The 22,109-nt window shown below is 39.7% G+C and overlaps 1 pseudogene; it reads left to right on the top strand.

Moving 5' to 3' along the window:
- Positions 1-12,872, top strand: part of LOC106000555 — a 62,522-nt pseudogene extending 49,650 nt beyond the window's left edge.
- The last annotated feature ends 9,237 nt before the right edge of the window (positions 12,873-22,109 follow it).

Raw genomic sequence — 22,109 nt, 5'->3', positions numbered from 1 at the left:
GCCATGTCTAAAGTTTGGTTAACTTAACTAACTAAAGCTTAGTTAAGTTTTTTTCTCCCTTTATGTAACACTTTCTCACAAATTATGTTTTTTTGGTTGGTCCTGGGGCTTGAACTCAGGGCCTGGGCACTGTCCCTGAGCTGCTTTTGCTCAAAGCTATTACCACTTCAGCCACAGTACCACTTCCAGCTTTTTCTGTGTATGTGGTAGTGAGGAATCGAATCGAGGGCTTCATGCGTGCTAGGCAAGCACTCTACCACTAAGCCACATTCGAGCCCTCACAAATTATGTTTCAAAAATCTGTTACTCTGATCTGATCATTGTCACCTTTTGAAGGAACAACAAGAAGTAAGTTAATATTGATAAATTTAACAAAAGGTGAATAAAAATCTTGCTGACCAAAATAGGAAAACCAAGCAAGAAGATTCCAGTGAAAACTCCATACTTTGGAAACAGTTATTAAGTTGCCTCTGAAGGGATCCTGTGTACATAGTCAAAAGAGTTAATACCCTCCTTTGTAGAACAGAGGCCAAGATAAAGGAGACAAGTGAAGTTGAATTATAAGGTTCTATACCCATGTTAGCTAACTAACCCCCTAGCATTTGGAAATGCTCCATCAAATGTTAAGTGATCCAGGGACATGAAAGATAAAATCTGTGAGTCATTTTCTCAGTCCTTATGAAGCACAAGATCATGACTTCTAACTGGTTTTAAGCACAGCTCTCCTTGACAGCATTACATTTTATACTGAGAATATGACCCATGAAATTAAGTTTAAAAGAACCAAGAAGTTATATTACATTATTCAAGAGATTAAAGTTAATGGACCAGTTACTTAAGTCAGCTTAACAATACTTCCACTTAAAAGTTTTTTTTTCACTTGAGAATCTCAAGGTGGTTTGTAAAACTTCAGTTTATGAATTTCCCTCTCCGATTTAGTAAAAAGCTGTAGCAGTTTACTTTCAATGAAATTTTTCCAGTGGAAAAAGACATATTTGCTCTGAATTTAGCCCATTATAATACAATGAGAGAGGAGGGGTAGGGAGGGAGGAAGCGAGAACAGATAGATAAGATAGATATTGTTGGTTCTGCTTCTCTGGAGAAGTCTAATACCATAATATATGTTAGCACAAGAACCTAAATCATAAAATAGATATAATGGTAGAACTAAATGCTAATCTCTTCTTAGAATACAAGATTCTTGAAGGCAAGGATCAATCTTTAGATAGTTGCTATTTGATACTCAGTAAATGCTTAAAGTGATTTAATTAATATCCTAACAATAAATACTGTGACACTGCAAAAAATAGGTGAACTACTATGCATAAGACATAGCCTTAGGACTGTAATGTTAAAAGGTGTTAAATGAGGAAGTGTTCAGATTACCAGCCCAGCTATGCCAGATGGCTCAGAGAGAATATGAGTTTCCCAAATGTTATTTCAGGGAACAGAATGTCCCAAAGGAACTGAAAGCTAGGGAGAGATGAATCACATCTGCCATTGTCATAGATATTGTTCATCTGTGTGAACTTGAAAACTAAAGCATTCTAGAGTAGACTAGTGAGCTACCCAGTTGAGGCTCATATGTTACTAAAAGACTTAGGCCAAGAGAGCATCCTTAAAGCTTAATTAGCACCCGAAGTGTAGTTGGCCTTGAACAAAATGTGCAGAGTATACAAATAACAGTTTCTGTTCTTCTGTTTTATTGCGTACTCTAGGTACCCATTGGACAACTTGAAGAAATATCTTTGGCTGTATTTCATCCCCAGATATTCTGACTTAGAAGTCTATTGAGTCAATTCAAAGAGTATACCCCATCCTAATCCCCCATTTCTGATTCCCTTCGTTATAATCCAATTTTCTGTCCCCCACTACCCACCAGGTGATATCTAATCACTCATTTCAGTTTAACCAGAATCCCTGTTTCCTTTTTCTAATTTTCTGTTCAGTTACCTTGCTCAACACTGTCTAAATCCCTCACTTGCCCTTGTCTTCAGAAAACAGCCTACTTTTTTTTACTTAGCAATTTTTTTCCTCTGTTGCAATAGTTCCTAACCAAAATCTATTTCATCATTTTACTGATTTCTTTCCTTTTTTGGCAGTACTAGGGTTTGAAAAAAATAATAATGTCTCACATTTGCTGGAAAGGCACTCTACCACAATTTTATTCTTTCTTTAGCACAGCTTATTTTTTTACTTTCTTTGTGTGTTACATATTATTTCTCATTTGTATCTTTTATCTGTTCTTAGTGGTATTTTATCTGCAATAAAACTGAGACAAAAGATTTGAAGAGAGAGAGGCTTAATGAGGGAAATGTTTTCTGCTGGATATGAAACACAGGAGAGTATGAAACTTCAGAAGAACAGGTCAGACAAAAGATTAGAAAATGAGTACAACTACTAAACCAAGTCACATTGTATGTGTGTGTGTGTGAGAGAGAGAGCAAATGTGTAGCATAAACGTAATATACTCTAAAGTAGCAACAAGCACCATGACTCAACATTCTATTTTTTAAGCATGCAAGAGGTATGGTGATCCTTATTAAATATGGACTCTCTAATTTTCTCTTATGATGCAATAAGAAAACATGAGAGTTTCCAGTGTATCCATACTACTCCCTTTCCATGTTTTTCCAATAAAGCCAGGGTATCTTCGGGGTATTTAGTAGTTTATAACTTCCCATTGTGACGGAATGCTGGTAGCTTATCTCTGAAATCCTATTAGGAGGCTGAGATCTGAGGATCGTAGTTTGAAGCCAACCAGAGAAGAAAAGTCCATCAAATTCTTATCTCCAACTACAAAAAACCCAGAAGTAGAACTGTGGCTCAGCTGTCAGTATAAAAGCTCAGGACAGCACCTAGGCCCTAAGTTCAAGTTCCAGTAGTAGGAAAGAAAAAAAAACACAAAAAAAATTTCCCAGTGACTGCCAAGTAAAATCCTTTGCTATTGTCTTCCAGCCCCATGATCTGGCCCTTCCTTGTCTCTCTAGCCTGGTTTTGTACTATATTTATTCACTTAACCCAACTGTAACACCCACTCTCTTAGATTTCTGTGCACTTTGTTTTATTTTTAAATCTCAGTTCAAATGCCCATTTTATCCTTTACTCTAGCATGCCATCAGAAAGAGTCCTAGTCGTTCTCTGAATTATTGCCATATTTAAAGCACTTACTGCTACTAGAAATACCACATATTTGAATGTTCACCTTCATCTTCACCTATTATCTCCATTACAGCTGATAGTTTCTTGTCTGCCCTGTCTTTCTGAGGTTTCACACTCTTCTGTGTTTCATATACATCAGCTGTAATGAAGGTACCTATTATCTCCATTATTTCTTGTGACTAGACCATTACTTAGCACATTATGTTTTTGTTTGTTTTATGTCAGTACTAGGGCTTGAATTCAGGGCCTTCCTTAGGTTGTTCTTCACTCAAGGGTAGTATTCTACCACTTGAGCCAGACCTCCACTTCCTGCTTTTTAAACTTTTGCCAGCCCTGGGACTTGAACTCAGGGCCTGGGCACTGTCTCTGAGTTTCTTTTGTTCAAGGCTAGCACTCTACCACTTGAGCCACAGTGCCGCTCCCAGGCTGAGGAATTGAACATGGGGCTTCATGCATGCTAGGCATGCACTCCACCACTAAGCCACAGTCCTAGCCCTTAAACAATACTTTTATTGTTATCATCAAGGATAATACAGAGGGATTACAGTTACATAAGTCAGATAAAGAGTACTTTTTTTTCAGTATTGGGGCTTGAACTCTGGCCTTAGGCACTATCTTTGTGCTCTTCAGCTCAAGGTGAGTGCTGTACTGCTTTAGCCACAGTGTACTTTGGTTTTCTAGTGGTTTATTGATGATAAGAGTCTCATGGACTTTCCTGCCTGGGCTGGCTTTGAACCATGATCCTCAGATCTTAGCCTCCTTGAGTAGCTAGGATTACAGGTATGAGCCACCCGCGCCAGGCAAGAGTACATTTCTTTTTGGACAAAGTCACTCCTTCCCACCCACAAGTTCTATAGTTCATTTTTCACATAGTGTCTAGTGAGTACCACTGCTGCATTTGTTCACACTTTGTCCCTCCAATTCAGTGCCTCCCTTAGCAACCCCCCCCCCAGGACAGATAGATGGACAAATAAGACAAAAAGAAAAAAAAACATTGGAAATGGCACTGTGGCTTAAGTGGTAGAATGTTCTCCTTGTGCTGAAGAGGTCAGGGGATAGTATCCAAGCTTAGAGTTCAAGCCCCATGACCAACAACAACAAAAAACAAGCATTAATGTCTCACGGTACTTTACTACCCCAATTGGCTTCCAACCTTGATCCTCAGAGCTCAGCTTTCTGAATAGCTAGGATTAGTGTGAGCTACCAGCTCTGGGCTACAGATTCTAGTTTGTTTTGTTTTGTTTTGTTTTTGGTTGGTTGTGGGAGCTTTGTGCAAATAATAAACAGAAGGGAATGTGAGGAGAGAAGAGGCTTATAGTCTAGTACATCACTAGCTCTTATAGTGTGTGTTGAAATAAAATCTTCTGCTCTGTAGGCTGTTCCCTACAAGATGCCACAGGGTGGGATTGGGCCTTCCCTCCTAAGAGCCCTGAGAAAATTCCATGACTTGGTGATCAACTCCTCCCCACCTTTGTCTGTGTTCATGTGCATCTATGTGCCCAAATTGGGGCTTGAACTCAGGGATATTCATTCTTTTGGGGGGGATCAGTCATGGAGCTTGAACTCTAGGCCTGGGGGCTCTCCCTGACCTCTTCAGCTCAAGGCGAGCACTCTACCTCTTGAGACACTGTGCCACTTCTGTTTTTCTGGTTATTAATTGGAGATAAGAGTCTTACGGACTTTCCAGCCCAGCCTGTCTTTGAACCATGATCCTCAGATCTCAGCCTCCTGAGTAGCTAGGATTATAGGTGTGAGCCACTGGCACCTGGCAGTCTTTTTTTTTTTTTTGTCGTCGTGGGGCTTGAACTTTGGGCCTGGCACTGTCCCTCAGTTCTTCAGCTCAAGGTGAGCGCTCTACTGCTTGAGCCACAGCACCACTTCTTGTTTTCTGGTGGTTTATTGGAAATAAGAGTTTCACAGACTTTCCTGCCCAGGCTGGCTTTGAACCACACTCCTCAGATCTCAGCCTCCTAAGTAGCTAGGATTACAGGCATGAGCCACCAGCACCCAGTTCGGTTTAAAAAAAAAAATGTTGATTAAGTGTAGAAATGCCAAATGCCATTTCTCACAACTACCAAGTGCTTTCTCTTGAATGTCCAAACTTCTGACAACAGTGCCTATTGTCCACTGTGGTTTTAAAGTTACCGTATAAAGAGGCTGACCCTTATCAGTTTCTGAGATTGCTGTGAATAATGCCTCTACTATATATAATACAGAGATTCTTTCTTTCTTACCTGCCATTTTATTCAGATTTATTAGTTGTAAAATAGAGTTGTAAAAAATAGTTTTTAAAATAGAGGGTATAGGCATAAAAGCTATAAATAAACTAATTAAAATAACCACTTGGCTATGTTGAAAATGAACTATAAAATTTGTAGATAGGACTGGGAGGGAAAAACTGGGAGAGAGCAAGGGAAGGAGTAACATTGTCCAAAAAGAAATATACTCTTTACCTGACTTATATAAGTGTAACCCCTCTGTACAACACTTTTATAATAACAATTTTAAGAAATTTTAAAGACAAAAATAGCCACTTTGCTAGAAGTAATTTACAGAATTCAATAAGTGAATACTACTGTGTTATAAAAAGAATAGAGAACAATATCAAATCAATATTTTATTAACAAATGCCCAGAGCATTTAACAGTATTCATTGCATAAATGTCAAGGGCCCACAGCTTCAGAAACAAAATAAAAACAACAAAAATGTAATGAAAATTACAATGACCGTATAAAATTTCTTAGCATTTTAAAAATTCTAATATATGGAATAGATTGACAAGAAAATATACCAAATACTAGTTACCTATTTTATATACTGATCTTTATAATAGTGTTTGAGGTATGGTAGAATTTTAATATACTCTAAAAGCAAATGTTGTAGGTGCAGCATCAAGTTATGCCAGCTATATGTAAAGGTTTATAATGTTCATGATCGAGCAGTCCATTCTATTTTCTGCCTGAGAGGATGAACTGCATGCTCCACATAACAAACATCTAATGTACAGGTGATAAAAGGAATGATATTAGCATATACTGTCTCTTTCCAGCATTTGGAAGGTGTGGCTTATACCACTTCTTGGTTCATTGCAACTTCTGTTTTTCTACTGTGATTAATTTCAATTCCAAGATTTCATGGCTAGTAAAAAAAATGGTAAAAACAACATATGCAGGTATCAAATAATAGGCATAACTTAGTGTGCTAGAAGTAATCCTACCTCAGAAAAAAATCCTATTATAGATATTTAATAACATGTCTTTTTGTCTTTTTGTCCTGGTGAATTTCAAAATAAAAATTTCACTGTGAATAAAATTGATAGTAATTGACACATATAAAAATAAGCATAATTCCAGTGCTATCTTCTTCTCATCGGGAAAAAAAGTAGCAATCAGCACAACCTCATTTCTATGGTTATGAGCTAAAGAAAAACTATCTTCTTAATGTTTAAATATGTATTATGTAATCTCTTAGCAGATCGGAGTAAGAAAGATATTGAGGTACTAGAGGCCATAAATGTCAATGCAACCCAGGTTATTTATAGTAATTGCTTGGTAACAAGAATTTCTCCAGGTTTCAAGAGTGATCAGATGCAAAGGAATTTAAAGAAAATATGTGTTGTCCTCTAAGTTTCAAGTCACATAGAAGTTGGTCCCAACTGCTACTGTCTTTCAAGTTTTCTACTTTAATCTCAGCTTAGCTATCATCTCATTCATCATCAACTTTACATCAAATATTTGACTACCTACTGTGTTCTAGGTATGGTAATGCCATGCCTTTGCAAACTTAAGATTTAGTGGGGGGCACCGGTGACTCAAGCCTTGTAATCCTAGATACTCAGGAGATCGTATCTTCAATAAACAATCAGAAAACCAGAAGTGGTGCTGTGGCTCAACTGGTAGACAATTCGCCTTGAGCTGAAGAGCTGAGGGACAGAGCTCAGGCTCAGAGTTCAAGCCCCATGACTGACCCCCTAAAAAAAGGTAGTGAGGGAGATAGACAACAAACAAGTGTATTGCATACTATATTACATACCCATACACACATAGTTAAAGAAAAGAAACCAAGTAATAGAAATGGGGAAATGGCCTCAGGAAATGAAGGAGTAATTTTAACTGAGGTGGCTAGATATAATCTCACCAAGAAAGGGACATTGGAAATACTTTAGGGATCCAGCGATGGGGTTATCTGTAATAAGTGAGTTCCAAACAGAGGTTAAAGCATGTTTGGAGTATTTGAAAAATGTTAAAGAAGTCAATTGGTCAGATAGAAAAATGACAAAGAAAACTATCACCAGATTAAGTCATAGAAGTTATAGGAACCAGGGCATGTGGATATTTGTTGAGCAATTACAAGCCTTGAGCAAAAGGTTGACTTTAAAATTGCAACTTTGCCCTACACTCAGATGCACTTTGCTTTGTTGTTTTATTCCACTGTGCATAGCATCTTCCTACAAACTTTATTTTGATATATCTTTATTATTTTTGTTGCTTTCTACCAGCTACATCTTAAGCTCCACAAAGCTAGCACAAAATTTAGGAAAACTGTATAGAAACAAGGACTATATCCATAGAGAAATGTTCTCAGAAAAACATGCAGTCAATAGAATCAAACCACAACTTTAATCTAAAAATTTATTCTTTTAAATTGCTCTTTTAGCTGGAACTAGTATAAGAGATTACCAAACTACTTATTGCATACATTTATTCTTTATCTCATTTCCTAATCACTTATTTTTTTATTCCTATGAAATTATTATCTAGGAAACTTTTAAATATTAACATTTTAATAATTATCAATTTGTGTTTATACCACCATTATGCCATCATCAGAGACATTCGTTACCTACTAAATTTTTTCATTACAATATATTATATAAAAGTTGTTTGTGACATTTCCACACATATATACAATATATCCCAACCAATCTCCCTTACCTTATACCATTACCAACACAAACCTCTACCTGCCTCATTGTTCTACTTTGATATATGCAAAATATTTCAATCATACTCATTCTCACTCACCCTCTCCACTATCCCAATCTCTTTTCAAATTTATTTTTCCCCAAGCCCCAACACCCTGTTGATTAGCAATTGTCATTGGAGATTTATGTCACATTCATATATATTTTCATTGTATTGTAAAATTAATTACCCTCCATCCTTTATTTTTCCTTCCCTCTCTTCATATCTTTCTAAACAGTGCCCAATCAGAATCGTGTTCTGAGTACTTTGGTATATATGTATATGTGTGTATATAAATACAATTTTATGCTTATAGGGATATGTACATATATTTTTATGTATATAGGAATATAAATGTATATACATGTCTAGCTTCCATATATGAATGAAGGTATACAATATTTGATTTTTTAGCTTAATTTTTCTTTTTCAAAATGATGTCCACCAATTTCATCCATTTTCCTGCAGATAACATGATTTCTTTTTTTATGGTTATGTAGGATCCCATGATATTGATATATGGGTACCATATATTTTTCATCCATTCATCTGATGTCTGACACCTCAGCTCAACAGTGATTCTGCTGTTTAGTTATTGTGAACAATACTACATTAAAAAAGTATACAGGAGTCTGTCTTTTTTTTATTGATTCACTCCCCTTCAGATACATGCCCCAAACAGTATGGCAGTCATAGTGAAAGTCTATTTTTAGCCTTTTCAGGAACTTCCATACTGATTAATAAGTGGTTGCACTAATTTACAATCCTAAAACAGTGTGTGAGGGTTTTCTTTTTTCCACATCCTTGCTAGCATTTATTGTTTGTTTTTATTTTTCATTGTTACAATAAAGGTGATGTACAGAGGGGTTACAGATAGATAAGTCAGGTTGTTTTCTTGATTATGTCTAATCTGGGGTGAAATGGAACTTAGTGTGATTTTTATTGTACTTCCTTGTGATTTAGTATGATGAACTTCTTCATGTAGCTATTAGCCATTTATATTTCTTCTTTTGAGAACTCCTCTCAGTTTGTGTGCACAGTTAGTAATTCCCTTTAAGGACTTAAATCTGGAGGAATCAACAAAATTCCATCAAGATTGTTACCAAAACTTCCTTAACAAAGGAGATGGCACTTATCTCTAAGTATACCAAACTAATACTAACTTACCCAATCTTGTACAAAATGACTGAAATGTAGTAGAGTTCCTACTGCAAGGTATGTGCAGGATTTTCTCCTCTTGGGTCTTGCCTATCTCCAAATTCTACGAATCATAATATCCTGTGAATGATTTTCTCCTTGATTAAGTTATTCATATTTAGTTTCTGTTCAAAGCTACAAATAGTATAATCTCCATAGTTAGATATGAGCATCTGTAGTTAAAAAAGGTAATTCAGGCCGGGCGCCAGTGGCTCACGCCAATAATTCTAGCTACTCAGGAGGCCGTGATCTGAGGATTGTGGTTTAAAGCCAGTCCAGGCAGGAAAGTCCATGAGACTCTTATCTCCAATAAACCACTAGGAAACTGGAAGTGGTGCTGTGGCTCAAGCGGTAGAGCACTTGAGCTAAAGAGCGCAAGGACCACCCAAGCCCAGAGTTCCAGCCCCATCACCAACAACAAAAAAAAAAAAGGTAATTCAGCAAACATTATACGCAACAAAAAGGTGCTACTTATGTAATTCCTTAGAAAGCCAAAATCAAAGTTCAGCAAAATAAAATACCAGGAAGCAGGTACTTGAAATGGGTGGGGTAGGGTCAAAGGAAAAAAAAAATGAAGAATGAAAAGAAGTAGAAGGGGAAAATGCAGGCAAGATCCAATGTATATCTACAAGATTAAGAACAGTGAAGGAGGGGAGAGCTGGAAATGTGACTTAATGGAAGAGTGCTTGCCTAGTATGCGCGAAGCCCTGGGTTCGATTCCTCAGTAATACATAAACAGAAAAAGTCAGAAGTGGCACTGTGGCTCAAGTGGTAGAGTTTGAGCAAAAGCTCAGGGATAGTGCCCAGGACCTGAATTCAAGTCCCAGGCCTGGCAAAAATAAAAGAGTGAAGGAAGGGGTAGATAGTAGAGAGATTGGTGACAATGTTGAAAGGAGTGAAATTGATCAAGGTGTATTGTATTCATAAACTACTTTGTTAAATAGAAAGTCTTTCATACAGCCACTTAAATAATTTTTAAAAGATGGTACTTAAGGTATGGAGTAGATGAAATCTCATAGAGAGATTAAAGAGAACAACCAGAAAAGCACACTGAACAGTATCAGGCAGCTATCAAAAGAGGAGCCTAAAAACTTAAATGTGATAATTGTAGAGATCATGGGAAAACAGTATTTTGAAAACACAAGAAAATTATAGCAATAATAGCAAATATGTGTAAATAATTTTTCTTCTTTTTATAGAATTATTGGTGCTGGAGATTGAGCCTAGAAACTTGAGAATATTAAGAACATATCCTATCTCTTTGCTATACCCCAAAGCAGTAAATGCTTTAAAAGGAATTTTTATCCTTGCTAGACACCATTGGCTCATACCTGTAATCCTAGCTACCCAGGAAGCTGAGAACTGAGGATTGCAGTTCAAAGCCAGCTCGGGCAGGAAGGTCTGTGATACTCTTATCTTCAATAAACTGCCTTAAAAAAAGCCAGAAGTGGAGCTGTGGCTCCAGTGGTAGAGCACCAGCCTTGAGCAAGACTGCTAAGGGACAGTGCCCAGGTCCTCATTCAAGCTCAGGACCAGCACAAACACACAAAAAATCCAACAACAACAAAACAAAACAAAAACCATATCCTTACATTTAGATTGTAATAGAAAAAATCCTTAAACATCAATTTAAGTAATTAAGAGTGGAGGGGCTAGGAGGAGGAGGAGGAGCATGCTAGGCTTGAGGGGAAGCTGCACAGAGTCTGGGATCCCCCAGGCCTAGAGGGGGTTCTGTGCACAGCAGGCTAGCTCTGTGCCCCAGTGGCCCCCATCCTGTTCAGAGCTGGCCTCCTATGGGCCCAGCCTGATAATGACCCAGCAAAGCAGAGCCTGAGCTTGGAACGGGGCTGCCCCAGAGCGGGCGGGTGGAAGGAACTTGATATTGTGGAGATAGTTTCACGTGTATGGAGAAAATCTGCTGTTGACCACAGGAGTTGATGGTAGCTTTTTGGCAACTCTGGAGACTTCATGCTTTCTGTTAGAAGAAATGGAGGTGTCACCCACATCAAGGTTCAGAACATGGGGGACTACTACAACCTGTGTGGAGGGGAGAAGTTTGCCACCTGGCTAAGCTGGTCCAGTATTACATGAAGCATCATGGGCAGCTGAAAGAGAAGAATGGAGATGTGATCTACCTCAAGTACCCACTGAACTGTGCAGATTCTACCTCTAAACTGTGGTTTCATGGTCAACTCCCTGGAAAAGAAGCGTAGAAACTGCTGATCGAGAAAGGAAAGCATGGCAGCTTTCTTGTATGGAGAGAACCAGAGCAACCCTGGGGATTTTGTTCTATGTGCACCGATGACGAGAGAGAGCAACAATAGCAAGTCTAAAGTGACCCATGTCAGGATTTGCTGTCAGAAGCGGAAATGACGTTGGTGGGAGAAAACTGTTTGACTCTGACAGATCTGGTGAAACATTACAAGGAGAATCCTATGATGGTCACATTGGGCACAGTTCTACGACTCAACATGACTTCAATTATTGCTGACAAAATCAAAAGCCAGATTTGAGAATTGAGCAAGTTAGCCAAGACCACAGATAAAGTCAAGCAAGGCTTTCAGGAAGAGTTTGAAATACTACAACAACAGGAATGCAAACTTCTCTACAGCTGAAAGGAGGGTCAGAAGCAAGAACATGAGAACAAAAACAGATATAAGAACATCCTGCCCTTCCTTCAGTCACATCAGGGTGGTCCTGAATGACAGGGATCCTAATAAGCCTGTTTCTGATTACATCAGTGCAAACATCATCATGCCTGAATTTGAAACCAAGTGCAACAATTCAAAGCCCAAAAAGAGTTACATTGCCATGCAAGGCTGCCTGCAGAACATGGTGAGTGACTTCTGGTGGATGGTGTTCTAGGAGAACTTCAGAGAGATTGTTGTGACACCAAGAAAGTGCAGAAAGGGAAGAGTAAATGCAACAAGTAATGGCTGCATCAGTATATGCTCCAAGAGTATGGGGTCATGCATATCCAGAACATCAAAGAAAGCAGCGGCTTATGGCTACACACTAGGAAAACTCAAGCTCTTGAAGATTGGATAAGGAATACTGAGAGAATGGTCTGGCAATACCACTTTTGAACCTGGATGGACCACGATGTGCCCAGTGACCCCGAAGGCATGCTAGACTTCCTGGAGGAGGTCCACCACAAGCAGGAGAGCATCATGGATGCAGGCCCTGTTGTGGTTCACTGTAGTGCTGGAATTGGCTGAAGGGAATGTTCATCATGATCTATATTCTTGACATCAGCAGAGAGAAAGGTGACATTGACTTGCCCAAAACCAGTACGGTCCCAGAGATCAGGGATGGTCCAGACAGACGCACAGTACCAATTCATCTACATGGCCATCCAGTATTATATTGAAACACAACATCACAGGAGTTAAGAATAGCAGAAAAGCAACTGGAAAGGACATGAGTACACTAATAAGTATTCCCTAACAGACCAGACAGGTGGCGAACAGAGTGCTGACCTGAGGGAGGAGAGTGCTTGAGTCTGCAGGAACGTGGGCCTGATGAAGCAGCAGAAGAGTGTCTGGTGAGGGCACTCCAGCACAGAAAGAGATGCAGACTTTGACCCCTCCCCCACCAAGGTCAAGAACAGAGGCAGGAAAATTTGCCTAAGAGTGAACTGGAAGGCTTATCCAGTTGTCAGCTACTTTTTGATAAGAAAATCTGAAACCATTTAAAGAACACTGTATTCTAAGAAATTCCTGGCCTCAGATACAAAGAAATCATCTCTACAATGTAGACAATGTTCTTTTTAGAATTCTGCTTTGATTTGAGGAAGCAGTGAAATTGTGCTCCTGTTTTACAAATTATGGGATTGAGAATTTAGCTGTGGGCAGTTTTTTTTTTCTTTTTATAAACTTAACTGATTTGACTCCCCCCCGCCTTTTTTTTCTGTGAGGATCATGGGACACTTGTAAGAAGTATTTTGGGGAAGTTAAGTAACAGCATCCCTGGGAAGTGAGAATAATTCTGTTCACCATCGCTGCCATCTTACTCTGGTTTGTGTTGCTGAAAAGAATACCATAACCATAGTCTGGATCAATTATAATGTAGTTGCACAATGGGAAGCCGCATCCTGCTGTATATAACAGAACAGAGGGTGCTGCAGAGTCACAGAGAACAGGAGGGGCTGAAAGCCCCTCATCACCCCTATCATTCCCCACCTTCTGCAAGCATCACATTAAAGAGCAGTTTCTAAGACATGCATGTAGGGGACACAGTCAGCCAAAGCATTTGTGCAGTCAGTAATGGATATTCACTTTGGTCGCCGCTTCTTCCCCCCTACCACCACCACCTAAATGATCATTAAGCCAACATCTGAGATTGTCATGAGTTGATTATCTTTGCATTGTTATTAAATAGTCACAGGAATAAGCTGGGGGGAAGGCTCAGGGAGTGATTCACCAGCCTTGTAAGCAAGAGGCTACATGAGTTCAAACTGCTGTATACCTGCACCCCTTCACACAAAAAAGAATGAATTAAAAAGTCATGAAGTCATGAGAAACAAGCCTTATGAATTAGGGTGGGATGTGTTTTCCTCTTAGCAGACAGCCAGTTATCATTAGCTGTTGGAAGATAAAGTCGCTCTGTCTTTGCATTTGGCATATTTATCTTGTGTTTAAAGCAAAGGAGGTATCACAGTCATGAAATGTCAATGATATCTCCCACCTTGGTCTGAGCTGGGTCAGCTAAGTCAGTCTGCAAGTCCTAAGAATGGTCACTTAGGTGGCTGGCAGGGTGCCTGAGATGTAGGCTTCTGTCTCTGTGTAGAGTCTCAGGGTCTCTCCTATGTTGTCTCTGGTGTCCTTCACAACATGGCGGACAGTTCAGAGCTCCAAGCTGGCAGTGACCAGGACTTCTTCAGATTCAAACCACAATTCTGTGGCTCCCCTCTGTGACCACTGATGAGACAAGTCAGGCTTAGCCATTTCAAGTAGAAGGGCCAGTGCTGGGGCACTTCACCAGAGGCCATCAGTCCATCAAAGGCTGTGGGGACCTTGGGAAGCTGAGGCCACTTACAGTCGGTGGCAGAGGTAGCAATCAGATGAGAAAGTCACCAAGGGTCTTCAAGAAGCTCCTGAGGAATCCTGCCAGTGACTTGAACTTTCGCTGAACCAACAAATGATGGGGGACAGAACATTCAAGGCAGAGCCCCCCTCAGATGACACCACAGAACCTGGCACATAGGATGCTGTCCTCTCACACTGCTGTTGGGTCCAGCTGCAGCAAGGAGCAGACTCCTGTCAGATGCAGCCCGCAGTGGGATTTGCAAATGTTCTGCCTTCTTTGGAGACCTCATTCCACTTCTCTTGTGGTGGCAGTATTCAGTGAAGGAGCTCAGTATATGAATCCGCTCCTGTGAGAAAGTCCTGCAGGGAAGTCTGGCTCTCCTTGCTCAGTCTTCTTGCTTTGGCTCCTGAAAGGAGGGACTAAATGTCCTCATTGCCCAGCAGAGGTTCTTTTCTGGAACCCTAAGGAACTTTGGGCCTCCATCCATCCGCCTATCCCTCTTGTGTCCCTGCTTCAGAGCAAAGTGTCATTGTGATGACTTCATTATTTTTGTCTCCATACTGGGGGTGTGATGGCTGCTCTCATCCTGTTAAGCCTGTAGAGAAGGAGATTCCAGGTTAGTGTGATTCCTGTGGTCCTTGCCCTGTCACAATTAATCATCTGTTTGGGGGACTGCTTTGACTTCACACCAGCACACAAAGTGTGTTATTGTATAAGTAGGTCTGCTGTATCCGTATGTTGGCTTATAGTTTACTGTCTCAGAATGGCCAGCTTTGACTGTTACCATGCACTGATTCCACATAGGTTCCCTCCACAAAGCCAGCAAACTATCACATTATATAAGTGGATCCCAGACCAGGCTGGTGACATTGCCAATGGCTGATGGTGCTGAGAGGTAGGTGGGAGGCTGTTGCAGGTTCTCGGGTCAGGTGGTTCTGTATGTGATAATGCAGTTAGAGCTGGGGAGATGAGCGCTTGAGGTGCAGTTGTTAATCTAAGTTGCTGAGAGACGGTCTTTGAGAAAGTAAAGGATCCAAGGCCAGAGCAGTCAGTACTGGGTGAAGCAGAAACATGGATGTGACAGGAACACAGCCAGCCTACATTGGGCTCATTGGTGGACATTAAAAATACACAATATGCCATAGCTGGCTGAGCATTTTAAAATTAGAAGCATAGGGTTTTATATTTGGGGTGAAAGAAATTCTCTGGCACACGATATTGAGCTTTTTGAAAATTAAATTTAAGACTCAGAATTTCTTTTTTTAATCAAAAAGTGATCTCAGCTCCATGGGAGATCAGGAGGCTTGAGATTCTAGCATAGCCTGGGCAAAAAGAAAAAAAAACGTCCTGGAAAAGCTGAGCATGGTGGCATGCATCTGTCATCCTAGCATGACACGAAGTGCAAGTAGGAGGATCACAGGCTGGCGTGGGCAAAAAGCATCAGCACAAAAAAGGCTGGGGCATGGCAGCAGTGGTAGAGCATCTGCTTTGCAAGTGTGACACACTGGGTCAGATGCCAACACTGCCTAAAAGTGAGATAATCCACTCCATGAAGTGAATCTAAATCAATAGTCCCTCATGTCTAGGGTGCGGCCCTCCCATCAAAACTAGTACCCTTGGACACATGGGATAGGAATACACAAAGGGCTGTCTGGACATCTCTGCATCCTCAGCCAAGGAAATGGTCCAGATCGTTTTTAGAGGTTATTTTCCTGGAGATTTTTAAGAACTGCTATGAATTCTTGGGTTGTTTCTAGGTCAAGGGATTATGGAAAAGTATGCAGTGCAGCTGTTAGGTGTTTGTTGTAGTTTAGGGATTCGGAAGGGAGGGGGATATAGATGGAAAGCTGGAGGCAGGCAGGTCTTCTGCCCATGGTGGGTGAAGTTTTTACTCAGCAAGCACACAGCCTCCCTGATATTAAGAAGCCTTTCATTCTGTTGAAACATTTTTCCTTCTTTCTCTTGAAAAATAAGTTCCAAAACAGAGTTTATTGTATCTTTCATCACTAAAGTGTCTTCCTTTTTCCCTATGGCAAGTTCACAAGTTTCACTGTGTCATATAACTTCGCTATATATCAAACTAATTTTTAAAGTTTTCATCCTAAACCTCAGAGCATGTAATTAATAATTTGTCTGTTTGTTTATTACCTAATTGTGGTTCTTAATAAAAGCTAATAGCAAAGGATCCTCTAGTAAGCTGATGACTAGACCTACATTTAATTTCCCTGCAGTGTATGGAATATTGTACCAGAACATTAAAAGATATGTAATATTTTATTGATAAATCTATGCCTCAAAAGGAATATGTCTTTGGATGTCATCATTTTGATGTGAACGATGTAAATGTTGATAATATTCTGTTGGTTATACCTGTAGTGTTTCAAGAGATTCATTTACTTGCCTTTTTTTTTTTTTTTGCTGGTCATGGGGCCTGAACTCTGGGCCTACGCGCTGTCCCTAAGCTCTTCAGCTCAAGGCTACACTCCACCACTTGAGCCATGGCACCACTTCCAGCTTTTTTTTCTGCTTATGTGGTACTGAGGAATCGAACCCAGGGCCTCATGTATGCAAGGCAAGCACTCTACCACTGAGCCACCTTCCCAGCCCCATATTTGCCTTTTTTGCCCACATAGAATACATAGTCTATTTGCAATTTTTTAATGACATTAAAAGAATAGTTTATGTATAGAAACATGAGTGGGTGTTAGTTCTATGCTTTGGTAGCTGCAAAGTCTTCAAATGTATTTGCAAATTGTATGGAACTAAAAATTAGGAATAACCCCTTTCCCCCCAAATAAGAGTATGAAAGTATAACTTAATTATAGGATTTGGGGCTTGTCTTCAAAATTCATACTGCAAAGAGCATATTCGATAACATTCTTATTCAGTTAATACTAACAAACTGAATATTCTCCATTATGCTCAATAAAATTTCCTTGCTTTTCCCTTGGGAAATAGTCTTCTGATGAAAGAAACACGGGTGTTGATGACCTTATTTAAAACTTAAGATAACTATCCTTACAGTATCATCACAGTAGAATTATTAAATAAATTTATAAGTATTTATTAGCCATTATACCAGGATCTTTGAGAGCTGTCTAGCAACCCAAGGAAAGTCTCTTTAGTTATGAGGAAATTGTACAAATAATTATAGCTAGAGTTCTTTAATGACTTTTCTTATCTTAAAAAGTGATGATGAATTTGATAGATCAATGTAAGGTGACAGAGTATTCCAACAGAGGGAGGCTACACTTCTTCAATGATCTAAGAGAAAAGGAAGGATCACAGATTTAAGAGACTCTAGATAATGTATTTACAAATGAAGCATAGCGGATTTGTAGGGAGGTTGCTACAAATGGCTGAGATGTACAAGAGATTTATTAGGGAAACTATGGCTAAGGATAGAGAGCCAGAGGAGGGGGTAGACTCTAGTGCAGCCTAATGTGTGGACTTCAGAGTACCATGCATTCTGAGACCTGCATCAGACGATGCTGCAGCACAATGGAAGACTCACCTGTGTTGACAAAAGTCTGTATGTCAGAGCCTCCTGCTAACGGAGTCCTGTGTCTGAGTTCAAGCCCCAACACTAACATGAAAAAAAGAACTTTCTCACTTAAATATATATACTCCACTCTGAAAGACCGCACTCCATTGTTTGTACATGTGTCATCTGAGCTGCCGATTCATCTGTGCCTTGGAAAGCAATACTGTCACCAGAGAAAGGCCTTTGGGGGGTGAGAAGGATCTCTGATTAGTATGAGAAAAGAAATCCTTGATTTGGAGAAATGGAAGGTATGACAGTATGCCAAATTTTTATTCACCTCCCCAATAATTGTCTACATCCAAGCCTTTGAAATCTACAAAAAGCAATTGGGCAGTTTTCACCGAAAAAGGGGGGAACTCACAAGCCCCCCCCAAAAAAATAGGGGAAATGGAAAGAGGGAAAGAAGCACTTTCTGCCTGACATGATGTATAGGGTGAGATAGAAGTAAAGATGCTGTCCTGATCCCAGGTATATTTATATCTTCTGAACTAAAGCATTCCCATTTGAGCTTTTATCGACTTATATGGCAACTTGGCAACTGACAGTCATTCTTCTATGATACTAGTTTTTTTTTTTCCTATAACGCAAATGTGGAGGAAATGAGTCTACAAAATGGGTCTACTATTACTCAAACACAGAAAGGATGGGGCTATGGCAGGCCACTTACCATGAAAAGCTCAGAGAACATGGTTCTAGTCTTTGTTGCATTCCTTTCTGGTCAAAGAATTCACTTACCAGGCCTACAGTCTATTCTTGGGTCTTACTCTTCATCCAAAGCTCTTGTAACTCCTCATCTAAATAAAGGGAGGACTGTGCATTCGATTTCTCCCTTAGTGATTTTCAGTATGATTTCTTGTTTTTGTATTTCTGATTATGGCTTTTAAAATATTTTAATGACTTTCATGTAACATTATAACCCTCCTTGTCATACCTCTATGAGCATGAATAACATAATATGTCTTATAATTAGTAAATCCCAGTCCTGGGCTCGGTTCTTCATCTTCCCTATCTTAAGAGGGTCTCTGATTGGATTCTGTGTTTGTAAGTTTTTATATCATAAATCACTACACAAACATGTATATAGTGATGTGTGAAGCTCTGTTAGGATGAAAGGCAAAAATATACAAGAATAATAAATACCTACCACTGAATGAAAACTATGGGAAAGAGGATAGGAATGGTAGGAGCAGACTTGAATATAAGAATGTAACTCCAGTTCTGAGATTGACTGCCTCATCAGTCCTAGTCTGCAGAGGAGAGCCATTGCTACCTGTAACAATGCTAATACCCCTCCTGTTAGTACCTGCTGGCCTTTGTTTATGCTGTGCTATCTGGGCTGCCTCATAGAACATAATCCCCTGGTATGTCTTCTAACATCATCCAGCATGCCTACTTTCCCAAGCCTTTTTATCACCTTTCTCTACCAGCTGATCATCCAACTCAGTCATGTAGCACTTAGCTTTGTTTAACTATTACTGATTTCTCTAAGCCTTTAAAAGCATAGAGAGTTTTCCCAGTACATTAAATTCTGTTTCAAGAAAGTATGCTTTAAAAAAAAAAAAAAGAAAGGGGCTGGGAAGGTGGCTCAGTGGTAGAGTGCTTGCTTTGCATGCATGAGGCCCTGGGTTCGATTCCTCAGCACCACATAAGCAAAAAGAAAACAGCCGGAAGTGGCACTGTGGCTCAAGTGGTAGAGCGCTAGCCTTGAGCTGAAGAGCTGAGGGACAGCGCCCAGATCCAGAGTTCAGGCCCCATGACCAGACCCCCCCCAAAAAAAGAAAGTATGCTTACATTAATAAACCCTTTCCTTAATATTCTGATCCCTCTCATCAAGTGTTCTCAAAATGTAATGCCAGAACCATTTCCCTAATTTCTGCTTATAAATGGTAACTTGTTTTATAGCATTTTTAGTTCATATTTTCCTTTTCACAGGCCAGCACATATCTAGATAAGTATACTCAGATGCAACACTCACCATTAGCCATCCAACAGGAGACAAAGTAGAGACAAGTACTAAGAAGACATGTGTCACTTGTGAATGAGCTTCCCATCAGGTCTTCCAGCACAGGACAAGAAAATAGGGAAAGCGAGCCATGACTGAAAGATTTCAAGGCTGAAAGAGGTCTATAGAATCAACACTATCAGGGATATCTATACAGATGGTTTTGTCCCATGTTTTCAGGATCCCAGTTTACCTAGTTAAGGCCCTCACCTTAGCATAGTAGATCTAACTTGCCTGAGCATTTAAATGTCTCCAGAGCTCTGAGATTCAAAACATCAGATGTTTAGTCTGCTACTTAGCAATGTGGGTCCATTCACTGCAGAGCCCTCTATGTAAGCTACAAAGAAATCCCTTGGACTTCAACACTTAGCCTTTTATTGATTGTAATGCTCATCAGTTTCTCATTTTCCCTCTACAAAACAGCAGCCCAGATTTTCCAATAACCAGTTAATTCTGCTATCCCTGTAAACACCATGTCCCCCTTATTTTTCCAGTGCTTGGATCATTGAATCTGCAATGTTATTACCCTCATTTGGGATGGTTTCCTTTCCTGCATTACCTCTGTTGAGATCTTTAGCTACAGGCACCTCAGACTAATTCCTGATGAACACTTCTTTGTCTGCAGGTTGTAAATGAAACAGTTCCCCCACACAGTCTTTTACAATCATCCACTTGTGTTAACATTTTCCAAAATGAAAATGTCTGGATGGGATTATATGTGCAAGAGCTTGTTTGGTGGTGGTAGTAGGGGGAATATCTACAGAAAGAGCCAGAGAAAGTAAAGGAATCCTTCAGACAATAATGCAGTGTGATCTTGGGAGAGAAATAGAATGGAGGAATGCAGGAAGAATCTCAGATGTACCACAGATGTAAAACCATTAGCCAGAGAAGCCTGGAGGAATCTTGCAACCAAAATCCCCTGTTAAACGAATCCATATCTCCCAAAAGTTGGCCTACATAAGAATCCATATTGTACTTAGACTGGCTGAAGAGGAGCCTGTAGTATTTACAGCATCTCTGCAAGCACAGAAGTGGATCCAGAAGAGCAGTTTCTAGGGCCATCTGTCAATTACATTCCCTACACTTGGAAACCTAGGTGCTTCATTTTCATGTCTGTAAATTAGGGGTTCCTACAAGTGAGGCCAAAAAGTAGGCAAAGGGAGAATAGATTAGACCACACAGAAAGTTTCAGGACAGCCTGAAATTGTTGTTTCAAAAATGCAAATATAGGAAGTGGTAGAGTTTAGCCTTGAGCCAAGGAGTTCACAAACAGTCCCCAGGCTGCAAGTTCAAGCCCCATGACTGACAAAAAAAATAAAAACAAAAAATATCCAAATATAAAAATAAAATATGTGATGCTACCAAGCTTAGAATTTATCCTGTAGGTACGATAGTGTAAAAAAGGCTTTAGAGAAAAGAAAGCAGAGTTAAGGGTGAGCTGTAAGGTAGGATTAACTAGATATGAGAACAAATTAGATTTGACAAGAAAACAGACCTTGACTTCCAGCTTTTTCTTGGGAAATACATTGTGTATGGTGGATGAATTTTATTTTGGGGCCTAGATGAAGTGACATTTGCCTCTTTCTATCAAGGGAAATAATGCATTCTGCCAATCACTCAGACTTAAAACATTGTTTTGTTTCTAACTCAATCCAGTACTATTAAAAATAGTACTGCATTCCAGAGGTTTGCTCCCTTCGCACAGTGATAATAGACACAAGTTTAGTATTGGAGTGAAAGTAATAGGAAAAAAAAGCTAAATTCTTCATGTTGAGAGTAAATTAATTTTTAGAAAAAAAGGCGAGACAGATAAAGTATGTTTATGTTTAGATGCACCCATGAAGAAAGCATCCATTGTTGGTGGAGAATTTGCAACAAAATCACAGTATCCACCAACTCAACAGCTAAACAGAACAAAACCCCAGCCAGCCCTCTTCAGATAAGGGCTTTCCCCAGAGGAAGTAAGCCTTTGACTGCTGGAATTTTAATTTAGAAAAATTAGGCATGTAAGTCTCTAGGATGGTCTGTCACAGGAAAAGAGCTGATGACTTCTCAACAAAGGTGCTGACACACAAAAAGAAGCATAGCCAGGCACCAGTGGCTCACGCCCGTAATCCTAACTACTGAGGAAGCTGAGATCTGAGGATTGCGGTTCAAAGCCAGCCTGGGCAAGAAAGTCTGTGAAACTCTTATCTCCATTAAACCACCAGA

This window comes from Dipodomys ordii, unplaced genomic scaffold, assembly GCF_000151885.1.
Source record: "Dipodomys ordii isolate 6190 unplaced genomic scaffold, Dord_2.0 Scaffold224, whole genome shotgun sequence".
NCBI lineage: Eukaryota > Metazoa > Chordata > Mammalia > Rodentia > Heteromyidae > Dipodomys > Dipodomys ordii.
This window is presented reverse-complemented; position numbering and strand designations above follow the sequence as displayed.